Source organism: Crocuta crocuta, unplaced genomic scaffold, assembly GCF_008692635.1.
Source record: "Crocuta crocuta isolate KB4526 unplaced genomic scaffold, BGI_CrCroc_1.0 scaffold675, whole genome shotgun sequence".
Classification (NCBI taxonomy): Eukaryota; Metazoa; Chordata; class Mammalia; order Carnivora; family Hyaenidae; genus Crocuta; species Crocuta crocuta.
This window is the reverse complement of record NW_027528796.1, coordinates 2,531,470-2,543,983: the sequence shown is the minus strand read 5'-3', so window position 1 is coordinate 2,543,983 and position 12,514 is coordinate 2,531,470. Positions and strand designations below refer to the sequence as shown.

Below are 12,514 nucleotides of genomic sequence, written 5' to 3'. Positions count from 1 at the left end.
AACTTGCAAATCCTTTCAAGGTTTCCCACAAAATTTTACACATATCCAAAGCCTATTCACTAGGAATCTATTTAATGAGTTACTAAGAGTGGTTCATGCTGTATTCATGAGGAAAATTGAGCACTTTACCTAGAGCTTTCTGAGGCCTCTAATCCAGGATTCTAAGAAGAGAGTTCTTTTTTCAGATCACCGACACAGGTTGTCGGAATTCCCTAAAATTAAATGCACTGTCCTTGCCGCTCCCAGGCTACGACAGCGGGGCTGAGTCACTGCCACACAGATGGTATGGCGCACAAAGCCACAAGTCCTTTCTGTCCCACCCTTTACAGGTAAGTTTGTGGCCCCTGCCTTAGAGAATGAAAATAAGCTAGCTGATCTTTTTTTTTTAAAGCTAGCTAATCTTTAAATCTTAAAAGGCAAAATGAACACCTGAGTGATAGCTGGAATACGGGGCAAGTTCCAGGAAATACAGCCAGTTGAAATGCCCCACTGACTACCATGTAACTTTAAGGTGGCAAAAACAATTCATAATATTGATAAATACCTTTAAAATTCATCTTTGGTCAAAATCAGCCATCCAGAAGCAGCTAAAATGGAACAAAGGTAATTGCAGTGACCTCATGTCATTGCCAGGCTGCATCCCACAGAAGACCAGAGACTTCTCCAAGGTCACACAGGACTTAGCAAACAACAAACCCAGAAAACTTTCTGTTCCAAGATTTCTACTCTAATCACAAATATTTTGCAAATAATGTATCAGATTTCCGACTGCAAGGTCAAGACAAAATGCAGAGTCGACTCTTCTGGCACTGAGGCATTAAAAGTAAATGTCATTTCCCAAACTACTGTAGTACCAGGAGTCCGACTTCCCTCCAGTGACATAAAAAGGTAGGCAAATTCTGCTTCCTTCCACAAAGCCAAGCAGAAGACTGGCTACAAACAGACAGACAGGCTTCCAGGGCACCCGGCAGTCTCCGTGGTCTTGGGAACCGTAGGCACATCTGACATTGACAGAGTAAGGACTGAAATCAAGGCTACAATAAAGATACTGGCAACCCTGAAATGGCACAAAAGCACCACAAGAAACTCTCTTTCAAAAAAAAGGACCTTCTCTCCACCCAGCTTTCCCAGGCCTGGGGCTGAACAGATGGGCCTGGTAAGAAGTCAGGAAGCCCTCCTGACTGAGGGACAGATGAGGCTGAGTCATCAGAAGTAAAGGTGACACTCCTGAACTATCTCACTCCTCTTAAAAGAAATGACAACTGGAGATAACAAAGAACAGCCACACCCAGGACTTCAAAACAACCCAACAATAAAAAACAAAAAGGCATAACCTCTGGAAACAAAAACCACAACTGGTCATCTGGATTAAAATCAAAAGTAGCCAAATTAGCACCATCAAGTAATGCTAAGGAACAATGAGCAATAAAATGCTTACAAAAGACTGCAAACGTTGAGAGAGAAGCAAATGGCAGAGCAATACAAGCAGACACTTCAGACCACATGCTGCACAGAAGCCAGTGGGTAGAGGACTCCCAACATAGATACTGGTAACCAGCAGTGTGTTCTCTCTAATTAAGAGGCTGTTTCTTCCTTTGCTTCTCTTTTTCTCTGCTTTGCTCATTTGTTTCTTAAATTCCACGTATATTAGCCAGGTATGATACTTGTCTTGCTCTGACTTATTTCACTTAGCATAATACTCTCTAGAGCCAACCATATCGTTGCAAATGGCAAGATTTCATTCTTTCTTAATTCTGAATAAGATTCCATTTTATGTATATAGATACCTATATATATCTATTTTATATATATAGATATCTATATATATACACACACACATACACACAAATATGTATATATAGATACACACATACATGGATACATACATACATACCACATCTTTTTTTTTTAATATTTATTTATTTCTAGGAGAGAGAGAGAGAGAGAGACAGCGTGAGCAGGGGAGGGTCAGAGACAGAGGGAGACACAGATTCGAGACACAGATTCCGAAATTGGCTCCAGGCTCTGAGCTGGCAGTCAGCACAGAGCTCGACGCGGGGCTCGAACCCACGAACCGCGAGATCATGACCTAAGCGAAAGTCGGACGCTCAACCGACTAAGCCACCCAGGCGCCCAATACATACCACATCTTCTTTATTGATTCATCAGACGATGGACATTTGGGAGCTTCCATAGTCTGACTATTGTAAATAATGCTGGTATAAACAATGGGGTGCATGTACCCCCTTGAATCAGTATTTTTGTATCCTCTGGGTAAATACCTAGTAATACAATTGCTGGATCTTAGGGTAGCTCTATATTTAACTTTTTGAGGAACCTCCATACTGTTTTCCAGAGTGGCTGCACCAGTTTGCATTCCTACCAACAGTGGAAGAGGGTTCCCTTTTCCCCACATCCTTGACATTACTTGTTTCTTATGTTGTTGACTTTAGTCATTCTGACAGGTGTGAGGTGGTAGCTCATTGTGGTTTGGATTTGCATTTCCCTGATGATGAGTGACGTTGAGCAACTATTCAAGTGTCTGTTGGCCATCTGGATGTCTTAGGAGAGTAATGCCTATTCATGCCTTCTGCCCATTTTTTCATTGGATTGTTTTTTGGGTGGTAAGTTCTATTCGTTCTTTATATATTTTGGATACTAACCCTTTATCAGACATGTCATTTCCAAATATTTTCTCCCATTAGGTAGGTTGCCTTTTAGTTTTGTTGGTTTCCTTTCCTGTGCTGAAGCTTTTTGTCTTCATGAAGTCCCAACAGTTTGCTTTTGCTTTGTTTCCCTCGCCTCTGGTGAGATATCCAGAAAGAACAGAAAGAAGTTGCTACTGCTGATGTCAGAGACCTCACTAACTATGTTCTCCTCTGGGGTTTTTATGGTTTCCTGTCTCCCTTTTAGGTCTTTCATACAGTTTGAATTTATGTTTATAGTGTAAGAAAGTGGTCCAGTTTCATCCTTTTGCATGTTGCTGTCTAGTTTTTCCAACACCATTTGTTGAATAGACTGTCTTTTTTTCCACTGGATATTCTTTCCTGCTCTGTCAAAGATGAATTGACCATATAATTGTGGGTTCATTTCTGGATTTTCTATTCTGTTCCATTCTTTGTGTCTATGTTTGTGTTAGTACCATTCTGTTTTGGTCACTACAGCTTTGTAACATAACTTGAAATCTGGAATTGCGATGCCTCCAGCTTTACTTTTCTTATTCAAGGTCACTTTGGCTATTCAGGGTCTTTTGTGGTTCCATACACATATTAGGATTGTTTGGTGGTTGTTTTTTTAAATAAGTACAGTAATTAGATAATCTGCCTGTTTTAGATTCTGTTCCCCCTTATCAAGTTAGAACCTAAAAATCCGTGTATATAACCCTAACCAAATGTCTATAAATTAATTTTTATCTACTGTGTAGCATTAAAGGCTGAGAAAAGATATAAAAGAACAACACAATACCCGCCTCCTTGGTTAAGAAAGAAAATCTTATCATCATTGTCAAATCCCCTTTGTGAACTAAATGCATACCTTATGGACGGGAGCGCCAGCACCTCCGTTTGCCAAATGACACAGCCCCGTACTTCTAGACGGCACATGTGCAGAGCCTGACAATCCCTGTATCAGTGTTGGTGGCACCATACCATGATATTCCACACACTCTGAGATACTTGTCTACGCTGACTTGTATAGTATTTTCACATGAATTGATCACACTCTATTTTCCTATCCTCCAGCTGACAAAGGTTTAGTTAATTCTTAGTATGTGCTATTACAAATGCACTAGGATCCTAGTGTTTATAGCTGAAACTCTTTCTGGATTACGTATGCAAAGGTGGATTTCCTGTCCCAGGCATAAGCATAGTAACCTCAACAGATGCTGCCCCCTGCCTTCATTCCCCTCCCACGAGCAGTGGATAGGTGTAAGCTGGCTCTGGACTCACACTCTCCACAGCTCTTAACTGTCAGACACAGATTTTTTTTCAATGAGATAGAATGAAGTTATCTCATTATGGTTATAATTTGCATTATGATTGAAGCCAAGATTCTTTTTCCATATTTATGAAGCTTGCCAGTGTTTCCTTTGTGTACTGCCTGATGATCTCCTTTGCTCATATGTTTATTAAAATATCACATTATTTTCTTTTTTCTTAATGAAAATGCCAAAATATAGATTTTGTTTTTTTTTTTTTAAAAAGTACATAGAATGATCAAACTGGATAGGTTGAAACGCTAAAAATGCCTTTCAGAAGAATCAAGATTATATTCAAACTACCACCTACCTATTGATAACTTAGTATTTTACTAATTCACTGAATGTTAACATTTTGTGGCTGAAAGCTCTTCTGCTGAAAAAGAATACACAGCAGTTCCCAGACCCCAAAAGTTAGAAGCAGTTTAGAAGCCTGATTGACCTTTGTTAATATCTGGAAATGCTGCCAATTCTAAGGAATTTGAACATAATCTAAGATTTTGTCCTCAAACATATGTTCCTCTTCAAAATATTTAACCATTGACCAACATCCTAGAAATATGTTGTAATGTCCTTAATAATAATACATTGTAACATGCCAGGGTGCCTGGGGGGTTCAGTCTGTTAAGCATCCGACTTAGGCTCAGGTCATGATCTCTCAGTTCACAAGTTCGAGCCCTGGGCTGGGCTGTGTGCTGACAGCTCAGAGCCTGAAGCCTGCTTCGGAATCTGTGTCTCCCTCTCTCTCTGCCCCTCCCTTGCTCATGCTCTGTTTCTCTCTGTCTCAAAAATAAACATTAAAAAAATAATAACTTTCCTACTACTTAGGACAAATAAAGTTTGACTGGTAATAATTAAGAAAACCCAATCATGTTTGAAGATATCTTTTCAACTGGTATTAAGCTGTTCCTTATTGAAGGTTTCAGGTCACCCAAACACACAGTTACATTTTGCACGACTTTTAACAACAAAGGTATAACCATAACCCAGAAAGTGAATGTTTGCATCCTTTGTTCATTTAGCATCATTTACTGAGTATCTTCTGTGTATCAGGCCTTGGGAAAACAGAGCTGGACACGGCCTGTGGCACCCAGAAGTTTTCAGCAAAGGGGGGAGAGATGAGGAATGCATCCACTGAGTGCACTGTGGTGCCTACAGAGTTCCCTCTCCAAGCTTAGTGTCCTAAGTGTAGCCCAAAAGCTCAGCCACTATGACATTTTGGGGAAATGCTTCTAGAATCATCTTTACAAAGTACAGTCTGGGCTCTGACCTTCCAAGACAAGTTCTCTCTTCTTTGAAAGTTGGGATTCCGCGGGAAAAATCAGCACGTTGGTCTTTAGGATGGGAAATCATCACTCCAAGAGGCTCAGCTCTGCAAATACAGCTCTGGCCACCCAGGGCTGCATCCGTTCAACGACGGAATAATGCTAGTTTGGTCATAAAGTATGAACTGGTTTTCTAGAGAGCTCACAAGCTGGTTCTGCACCAGAGGAAATTTCTGCACCTAGGATTTCATGTGCAAGACTTCTGACTGACTAAGCGCTGCTGATGACAACTGGGAAGTCGTCACATGGACCAACAGACAACTTTTTCAAGTAGCAGGGCCAAGTACATCCCCTACTGCTAAGGCGCTTCTCTAACCGTCCCCCACGTGCCTGGGCAAAACACACCTTTGCGGAGCTTCTGTCCTCTGCAGCCTTCCCTGACTCTAAACACCATATCCTCCCCGGGCCCTGACTGTGGAACATGCCGTGTCGATAACCTGTAGTTGGTACAGAGTAACCACACCCCCTTCACGGGGCCTGCAGATGAACCCCAAATCTGAGGACAGCGTTATGGGAGAACCGGCAGTCTTTGTTCGGGAAACACGGAGATGCCTCTCACCCCCTCCCCCCTGCCCCAGTCTCCAACAGCTTGCCCTGCCTGAGGTCTCCTTTCACCAGCTGGGAGCCACCTCCACCCCAGGGCCTCGAGCAAGGCATTCAATGATCCTAAGCAGCAGCTATAACAAGATGCTAAAAGGCCTCACATGGTCTGTTTGATAGGATTAGTAGAATCCTAGTAAAGGACAGGCAATGACAATCAGTTACTGAGAAAATTCAGCACAAAAAAAAAAAAAAAGGCTGGAGTTATCCTGATTCCTGATCCAGATCCCCCACGTGAAACAAAACTTTCGTTTGTCCAGCTCCTGACTATCAGGAACAACAGCAACACCCGTGGCACGCTGCGGCGGCGGGGAGGGACGGGGCCCTGCCAGGAGAGGCTCAGGGTCCACACCAGGCTGAGCGCCAGCGCGGTGCGTGCCGGCCTCTGAGGTCTCAAGGCCCAGGTGCAACCCCGACTCGGCAGAGACCTTGCCCGCACACGCCCGCGTGACCTGAGGCCGGAGGTGGAGGACAGGAGCAGATGCCGGCGGTGACGGGGCGCTCCTGACCTGGCACGCCCTGACTGCCGGCTGATAATATAAGTGCTGTAGAAGACGGGGACGGAAGCCCTGCCAGGGGCTTGCCCGCAGCTGGCAGCGCTGACCGCCCCAGCCCTGGCTGACGGAGCCTGGCGTGGGGTCGGCCCGGGCTGCACACGGGCGCCTGGCGGAGAGGCTGTTGTGTGAGAATGTGAGAAATACCCACTGAGGATGCAGTCCTGGCTGGTGCGGCAGGACGGCGACCCCCTGGAGCCTGAACACCAAGGCTTACAAGACACACCACTGCAGCAGACCAGTCTGGCCACCCTGCTGGCAGCACAGAGCACCTCGAGAGGCCCAGCAGCCGCCAGTGCGTCTGGCCACCAGACATCAGAAGTTTCTAGATTTGGAGTTAATAAAGGGTCTTCCCAGCAATAGCACTGTTAGGAATTTACCCAAGGGGGAATACAGGAGTGCTGATGCACAGGGGCACATGTACCTCAATGTTCATTCACACCAGCACTTTCAACAATAGCCAAATCATGGAAAGAGCCTGAAGGTCCATCAACCGACGAATGGATCAAGAAGATGTGGTTTATCTACACGATGGAATACTACATGGCAACGGGAAAGAATGAAATCTGGCCACGTGTAGCAACGTGGACGGCGCTCAAAGGTGTTATGCTAAGTGAAATAAGTCAGGCAGAGAAGGACAGATGCCATATGTTTTCACTCATAGGTGGTTCAGGAGAAACTTAACAGAGGACCGTGGGGGGGGGAGGGGGAAATAGTTAAGGAGAGGGAGGGAGGCAAACCATAAGAGACNGGGGTGGGGCACCAGGAAAACTGCTGTCCCCAAGACTGGAGAGACAGACAGGTGAGTACAGGGGTCACAGCTCACTGGAGCACAGACAGTCATAAGCAGAAACCACTGCAGGAGCAAGAAATCCTGAACGGTAACTGGTGAACCACCAGAGGCTCGGAGTAGACAAGTGTGAGCGTTACATAGTGTGGGGCACCTAGCCTGGGTGCCCTCCACGACACTGCGACACGCACCTGCAGGAGTCTGACCAGGAGTCCAGAGCTGGATGAGGACAAAGGACCCACTGTGAAACACACCAGGCACCCTGTTCTTCCCAACAAGCCCTGCCATCAGGGGAACCTAGTTAACCAGACCCTAACTGACCTAGAGAAAGGAGATAACCCAAGAGCGGTCCACTCCAGCCATCCTCTTCCACCTAAGGGCTGGGGGTGGGTAAGGAAGGAAAAAACTGAGAAACATTCATGAAGTTCATAGTCCAGAGGCACAGGCTCACTGGAAAACCGAGCCCAGGTCACAGGACTACAGAATGTGTCCTCCCCCCAACACCTCATCACCACGTTACTAAAGGCTGTTTACAGCAGTTCCTTCCACCCAGGTCATCGGTCTGGTTATCGAGGAAAACACACACACACACACACACACACACACACACACACACAAGGCAGAAGGCAAAAGAAACCCATTTGCAGACAGAGCAAGCGAACAGCCAGACACAGCCAAGACGTGGAATTATCAGGTCAGGAATTCAGAACCACTGTGATGAATATGCTAAGGGCTCTGATGGATAAAGTAGACCACACGCAAGAGCAGACAGGCAAACGTAAACAGAGAGATGGAAATCCTCAGGAAGAACCAGAAAGAAATGCCAGAGACAAAACGCACTGTGGCAGAAATGAAGGCTGCCTCTGACGGGTCTCCTAGTGGACTGGACACGGCTGAGAAAAGCACCTCTGAGCTGGAGGCCGTAGCCACAGAAACCTGTGGAACTGAAAGGCAACGCGAACAAAGACAAAACCCAGAGGAGAACACGCAAGGACTGGGGGACAATCAGGAAGGTGTCACCTCCATGCGGTGGGAATGCCGGAGGAGAGAGAGACAGCGGCAGAAACAGGCTTGAAGCAACGACAGCTGAGAATTCCCTGAACAGACGTCAGACCCCAAATCCCAGGCCTGGGAGGCTCTGAGAACACCAAGCACAGTAAGTGCGAAACTCATGTGCCCCTGAACACAGCCCTGACAGACTGCAGAGAATCAGGGAGAAGGAGCAAGTCCTGAAAGGAGCCAGAGAAAAGAATACCTCACCTACATAGGACCAGAGACGAGATGACGGCAGCTTCTCTACAGAAGCCATGTGAGCACGGAGAGAGGACAGAGAAATATTTAAAACTGCTGCAGCCCCTCTGGAAAACAGTGTGGAGATTCCTCAAAAAATTAACAATAGAACTCCCCTAGGACCCAGCAATAGCACTGCTAGGAATTTACCCGAGGGACACAGGGGTGCTGATGCACAGGGGCACATGGACCCCAATGTTCACAGCAGCACTCTCAACAATAGCCAAAACATGGAAAGAGCCTAAGCGTCCATCAACAGACGAATGGATCCAGAAGATGTGGTTTATCTATACGATGGAATACTACATGGCAATGAGAAAGAATGACATCTGGCCATGTGTAGCAACATGGATGGACCTTGAGGGTGTTATGCTGAGTGAAATAAGTCAGACAGAGAAGGACAGATACCATATATTTGCACGTATAGGAGGATTAGGAGGAACTTAACAGAGGACCATGGGGGAGAAGAAGGTGGGAAACAGTTGGGGAGGGGGGGAGGCAAACCATGAGAGACTCCTGAATGCTGAGAACAAACTAAGGACTGATGGGGGTGGAAGGGGGGAGATGGGCATGGAGGAGGGCACTTGTGGGGATGAGCACTGGGTGTTATGTGGAAATCAACTTGACAATAAACTATTTAAGAATAAAATAAAATAAAGTCAAAACTCAAGGCAAAAAAAAGAAAAATCCCAGTGAGATATTTTGTGGCTATTACTAAACTGACTCTAAGTGTATATGGAAAGGCAAAAGACCCAGGAAACAGCCTACTTAATACTGAAGAACAAAGCTGTAGGACTGACATCACCTGACCACAGTGATCAAGACAATTTGGTACTGGAGAAAGAAAAGAAATACATCAATGGACCAGAATAAAGAGCTCATTAATAGATCCACATAAATACAGTTAAATGATCTTCAACAAAGGAGCAAAGGCAATACAAGGGAGCAAAGCCACTCTCTTCAACAAGTGGCACTGGAACACTGGATATCCACACCAAAAAAAAACAAAAAAAACCTTAGACGCAGACATTACACCCTTCACAAAAATTACCTGCAAGTGAATCACAGACCTAACTGTAAAATGAAATTCCCTACGGCTCCCGGGGTGTGACACAGGAGAACATCTATGACCCACACCACGGGACTGCCTTTTGTAGACAAACCACCAAAGTCCCTTAAAAAAAAATTGATAAGCCAGACTGCATTAAAATTAAGAACTTTTACTCTGTGAAAGACCATGCCAAGAGACTAAGAAGACAAGACACAGACTGACAGAAAATATCTGCAAATCACACATCTGATAAAAGAGTATTATCCAAAATATACAAAGAACTCTTAAAAAACTCAAAGCCATGAAAAGATATGGAAGAACTTTAAAAGGATATTACTAAATAAAAGCAACCAGTCTGAGAAGGCTTCCAACTGTATGACACTGTGGAAAAGGCAAAACCGTGGAGACAATAAAAAGATCACTCGTTGCCAGGGGCCGGGGCAGGAGAGGGGAGCAGGTAGAACACAGAAGATTTCTAGGGCGGCAGAAGTAACTCTGTATACTATTCATGAATATATGCTCTAACACACCAGCCCCAATCCACGGAATGTGCAACACCGAGAGTAAACTTAGGTAAACTACGTTCTTTGGGTGACTATGGTGTGTCAGTGAAGGTTCACTGGTGGCAAAAGAAAAAAAAAAGTAACATTCCAGTGAGTGATGTTAATAGTGGAAAAAGCTATGTACGTGTGGGGACACAGAGTAGATGGAAAATCTCTGTGTTTTCCAGTAAATTTCGTTGTGAAACTAAAACTGCTCTAAAAGATTTACGTCTTTAAAAAAAAAATCCCCATCTCTGGGTCTAAGGCACCCAAGCTGCTGAAAATGAGTAGCCATTAATCACAGAAGTGGAAAGGAAAGCAAACTTTCCAGGAAAGAGGCAAGTTACAGTCAAGACAGAGAGGGGCCAAAAAGGAAAGTTTACTTACAGTCCAAAAAAAGGTCCTGGTTCCAGAGGACTCAAGGTCATGAGTCAGCAGTGAAGAAAAGCATGAACAAACGGCATGCAATCAGAAGGCAGCCAGAGATGGTAACGTGAGGAGACCTGCTTAAGGCCAGTGCAGGCTGCGATCCCAAGCGGCTCTGAGGTGAACAGTCTATCCGCGGGCTTTGCTACCTGTCAGGTGGAAAACTGCCAAGAGAGCAAGCGAACATGTCTGAACACAAGTCTGCCCGTCTCTCCGTGCAGGACAGGGGCTGCCTAACATGCAAAGGCCCAGAGCTTCACACACTGGAAGCAGAGAGACTAGAAGACACAAACCCCCATGTAAAGCTTTGCCTCGGAAGTGGGGCAGGGGGCTAACTGGCCCCCCAAACACTGACCTGTACAGACCACAGAGGCAAGAGAGACAATGGTGTCGTATCCAGAACACATAAAAGACAGTAAGTTGTTACAAAAAAAACAACCCAAAAGGAAACAGGTAACAGACATGAACAGGTAATTCACAGGAAAAACAATGTAATGAAACAGTGAAAAGAGTTTCAACCTTACCAGTAATATACATCTAAAGACAGGCAGACAGATGGATGTAGATAATACAAATATCTTTGTAAGAAAAGAATAAACTGAAGTGCCAAGGAGGGTGTGGGAGGCATGGACCACTGGTGCCATTGTTGGTGGAAGTCTATACTTTGGTGACTCATTTGGGCACATCTTATCAAACTGGAAGTGTGCATGCCTTATCTCTCAAATATGGCACTTCTGGGAAAACTCCTAGAGAAGACTTCACATAGGTTAGCAAGCAGATATTTGCCAAAGATGTTCACTACACCCATTACATCTGCAGAGTAAAACCTGAAAATAACCTAATGTCCATCAATCTGGGATAAGACAATCCAAATGTTACATCTTCTTGGTATGATATATTTAAAAGGAATTAACTACATACACAGACAACTTGTAAAAATATATACAAAACTATGTAAGTTATATGTGATGTTGTCTTATATGTATTGCATGGTCATATACTTGTTAGTGTCAAATACTAGAATAGACTCAAGAACCTGGTTCCAGGTAAGATGGGAGTGAACACACCCCACCCTCTCGGTCCCATGGAGTGCAGCTATGGATTCCAAACAGAACACACGAAGCAGCTATGTGAAGGCTTGAAAAGGCAACAGCAGCAGACAGAATGGGAAAAGTCCAGAATTACGAGAACCACCAAACAAGCAGAGAGTTTACCACTCAGCCCCGAAGCGCAGGCGTGGCCCTGACTCGCACAGGAAGGCGCTCCACACCGGAAGGCCTCATGCGCAGGCTCGAGCAGTAGAAAGGGGGCTCTGCTGGCAGCGCGGCCTCCAAATAACTCCAACTATGTGGGAAGGAACTCGTCCTCACCACCAGAAGGAACTGTGACCCTCTGAAGCCCTGCTGTGGGCACAGCTGCAGAAGCCCAGGACACGGCGGGGCACACGGGGCCCCAGCACTCAGGCAAAGGACTGGAAGGGGAGCCCTGGGTACCTAACAAGCACCAAGCACACTATGGGAGTTAAAGAGCTCAGGCAAGTGGCCCCACAAGGTGGCCCCCGGCTTCACGCCAAACAAGGCACATATGAATCTAATCAGAAGGAGCATATCCCAGCCTGAGAACTGAACTGCCAGCGATCACCCGGGTCCCAGGCTGGCGCGGGTGGTACACGGGAGGGGCAGACCTAACCGTCCTGCGAAGGCTTTCTGAAACTGGGAATGACACTGAACACACAATATAGAGGAGGCCAGTGACAACCCATCACCTGGACCCAACCAGGCTGATTGCTCAAACAGAAACATCAACATTTTCCACAGTTTAAACAAGAACCAGGGTTTCAAAACATAATATTCAAATATCCACAGTACAACCCAAAATTAGCACACAAAGAAACAGGAAAAATCCCACCTCACGTGGGAAAAGATAACCAAGAGACACCAGGCCAACATGACAGAGACGA

At 45.3% G+C, this 12,514-nt stretch overlaps 1 protein-coding gene across 2 annotated transcripts in view; it reads right to left on the bottom strand.

Annotated features, from left to right (window-relative positions):
• Positions 1 to 12,514, bottom strand: part of HSF2BP (heat shock transcription factor 2 binding protein) — a 93,106-nt gene that overhangs the window by 43,533 nt on the left and 37,059 nt on the right. The window lies entirely within an intron of this gene.